Source organism: Hydra viridissima, unplaced genomic scaffold (assembly GCF_058129835.1).
Source record: "Hydra viridissima isolate aposymbiotic clone 2 unplaced genomic scaffold, HvirCarnegie_v1 scaffold_11, whole genome shotgun sequence".
Lineage (NCBI taxonomy): Eukaryota > Metazoa > Cnidaria > Hydrozoa > Anthoathecata > Hydridae > Hydra > Hydra viridissima.
Window position 1 is genome coordinate 5004522 of NW_028324310.1, and position 4119 is coordinate 5008640.

Consider the following 4119-nt stretch of genomic DNA (forward strand, 5'->3'; position numbering starts at 1 on the left):
GATTAAATTAAAAGATAAACGTTGGCCAGATATTTTCTTACGGCTAAAATTGTATTCTAACCGCTGCTTTAAATTGTCGTTCGTCCTGTGGTTAATCTATTTTAACCTGAAACGCCGCGCTGGTGAAAAACTATATTTTTAATAAGGTTTGCTTCGACCATAAATTATTCGACCTATCATGGAACGGATATAAATATTCTGACAAAGAATTATTTTCTATTTTTATTATGTTGCAGACGATTAGATCGTAGAATTTATGCTGTAAATGGTTCGACCCTTTAAAAGTTCTACTTTCCTTTCTACTTAACATAATTTCTAGTGCGGCACAGGACGCCATATAATAAAAACCACATTCAATAATAAAAACTAAGTTTGAGACTAAGTTTTTACATTCTAACAAGGGGAAATCGAGACTTTTGTTTTACTCGTCAAATTAATCTAAAATGAGCAATGAAGTTGTACGATTTTTTCTTCTAAAATAAGAAACAGCAAATGTCTCAGACATGAAATTATGTCAAAATATGTGGACAGAAAAATGTTTCTGACATAATTTATGTCGGCAGAAAATGTCTCAGATATAAAGTTATGTCAAAATATGTGGACAGAAAAATGTTTCTGACATAATTTATGTCGGCAGAAAATGTCTCAGATATAAAGTTATGTCAAAATATGTGGACAGAAAAATGTTTCTGACATAATTTATGTCGACAGAAAATGTCTCAGATATAAAGTTATGTCAAAATATGTGGACAGAAAAATGTTTCTGACATAATTTATGTCGACAGAAAATGTCTCAGATATAAAGTTATGTCAAAATATGTGGACAGAAAAATGTTTCTGACATAATTTATGTCGACAGAAAATGTCTCAGATATAAAGTTATGTCAAAATATGTGGACAGAAAAATGTTTCTGACATAATTTATGTCGACAGAAAATGTCTCAGATATAAAGTTATGTCAAAATATGTGGACAGAAAAATGTTTCTGACATAATTTATGTCGACAGAAAATGTCTCAGATATAAAGTTATGTCAAAATATGTGGACAGAAAAATGTTTCTGACATAATTTATGTCGACAGAAAATGTCTCAGACATAAAATTATGTCAGAATATGTGGACAGAAAAATGTTTCTGACATAATTTATGTCGACAGAAAATGTCTCAGACATAAAATTATGTCAAAATATGTGGACAGAAAAATGTTTCTGACATAATTTATGTCGACAGAAAATGTCTCAGACATAAAATTATGTCAAAGTAAGTTCGCAGAAAAATATTTCGGAAATATTTTATGTCGGCAGAAAATGTTTCAGACATAAAGTTATGTCAAAGTAAGAGGACAGAAAAATAATTCTGACATATTTTATGTCGGCAGAAAATGTTTCAGACATAAAGTTATGTCAAAGTAAGTGGACAGAAAAATATTTCGGACATATTTTATGTCGGCAGAAAATGTTTCAGACATAAAGTTATGTCAAAGTAAGAGGACAGAAAAATAATTCTGACATATTTTATGTCTATGTAAAATATGTCTAAAAATATGTCGACAGATCTGCCAGACATATTATGCCGTAACAACTCTGATTTTTTCTTAGGATTTTAAACGCGAAAATAAATTCGTTAAATTTCGCTATGTTAGTGTTTTCAATTATAATAAGGTTCTAGAAAAGATTCTCCTCAGGAATATTGCTTCTGTTAAGATGTAAGACGAAGTTGTTTGAGAGTTATAATTGAGTACTAAATAAACCCATAAACGCATCAATTGTGACTTTTTAAACACTGCTGCACTCAGAGCTAACCTAAAAAAGAAAGTGAAGGAAGCTGATATGCCAATTATTGTGCATTTTGATGGAAAAATTATTAAGGATTACACAGGCTCAACAGATGAAACTTAAGATAGGCTCTATGTTCTTATAAAGTATGAGGGAGAGGCACATCTCCTTGGTGTTCCAGGATTAGCTCATGGGACTGGTGAGGCTCAGTTTGAAGCAATTCAGAAGTTGTTGGATTCTTATGATATTGGTGAGTGGATATATGGAATATGTTTTGACACTACAGCTTCAAATACTGGACGCATCAGAGGTGCTTGCACGAGGTTGGCTTACTTTCATGACCAAAAATTGCTTATGATACCATGTTGTAGAAGTCCACATATCCCACTTCAGTTCCAAAGATGCTGGTAACAGAACCGTTTTACCAGAAAACTAACTGTTCAAGTCTTTAAAAATAAAGTTGCCCGTAGTTAGAGCAGATCAGCTTGACACCATTTCAAGGTTTGATAAAAATGAGATTAGTGGAAGCTGGCAAGAGAGACAGGCCATACTTGCATTATTCTGAGAAATGATATGGCAAATTTAAAAAGATTTTGTAAGATTTAAACAAATTAATATGCCAACTTTTTTTAAAGATTTAAAAACATATAGGTTTTATTTTTTTCAAACATTGGAGAAGAGAGGAGACTATTTTGAGTTGGCAGAGTTGGCCATTAAGTATCTAGATCAGGGATGTGAACCTGCTCTGTACGAGTTTTACAAGCCAGGAGCCATATCCCATGCTAGGTTTATGGGGAAAGCCATCTATTACCTGAAGATCCAACTCCTTCTTTCCAAGATCCAAAAGGTTACTGAGATCAGTGATGATTTTATGAAAGAGATCAAGAGAATGGCAGACTTTATTACCATCCTCTACACTTCCTGTTTTCTTACTTGTGAGTTTCCTGACTCTGCTTCAGTCAAGGTAAAATAGACAAAATATAAAAAAAAAGAAAACTAATGGTGGGATTTGATTGTGCTGTATGCAATATTCATTTTACAAATATAGTATTAGAAATAATTAAAGTGTATTGTATATATTTTTGTATTGTGCAAGCTTGATTTGAGGTAAAAATAATACTCTAATTTTATTTAGGATAAGTTCAACTATTTGAAAATGTGTCACTATGCCTAGATTGAACCTGCTGCTGAGTCAGCACTGAAGTTGTAGAGAAACCACACTTGGTATCTATACCCTTCCTTAGTTGTAACGGTATTGGCTTCCAAGTACAGTAATAACTTTGTGGAGATGGAGGAGATAGCCGAGGTTCTGTCACAGAAAGAAAGCCACTTGGAAAAGATAGAGTAAGGGCTGAGATGCCTCCAATATATGTTTACCTGAAGGAGTGGAAGGCCTAGAATGTTGAACAGAGTCGAACTCTCATCGAGAATGAGAGTTCGACTCTGTTCAACATTCTAGGCCTTACCATGGAGAAGTGGATTTGGAAGGAACTACCGCATCGCTTTTGGTATAAGTTTCCCGAATATATCAAATTCCAGAAATTTGAGATCTCCATTGATGTTGCTAATGATTGCTCTGAGCGAGCTGCCAAACTCATTCAGCAAAATGTGGAGAAGGCCAAGAGTAAAGACAAACTGCAGCATTTCCTCCAGGTCAAGAATGCTTGGAAGAAACCAGTTTGCAGAACCGAAGCATCATACAAAGAATCTGCTAACTCTGTGCCTCCAACTCTAAAACCCTCTGCAAATGAAGAAATTAAATTTTCTGTTCTATAGATCTGTTCTTCTCTGTAAATGACAAAATTTTTTTTTTAATTTTTTTTGGTAATATTTCCTTTTCCCGCCAGTCACTTAAAAAAATTTTTGCTTAGAAATTTGCCTGTTTTTACTATTTTTGGCTTATTGGCGGGATTTGTAAATATTTTCCAATATTATTCATTGTTAACTTAAAATGCTTATAGAAGATCTATGTCATGACATATAAACACTAGCATTATGAGAAATATCCCCAACTAATACTAATGTGTCAGCAAAGTTATAGCATGGAACTTTTTGTGTGGATGGAATTTTCTTATTTTCATTTTTCTTCAGAGCAAGTAAATAAAATATTTAATGGATTAAGATCTTTGTTTCCTTAATTTCTTTTTAAAAAAATCAACGATATCATTTGATATTTTTGATATATTTGATATAATTTGATATACACCCCTTTAGGATCAAAGATTTTGGATATATGATTCACTTTTACAGTTCAAATTTTTTTGTTCTGTGCTTCTTGAACCTTTTCTGAGTATCTCTCGCTTTTTTGTTCTGTGCTTCTTGAACCTTTTCTTTTTTTCTGAGTA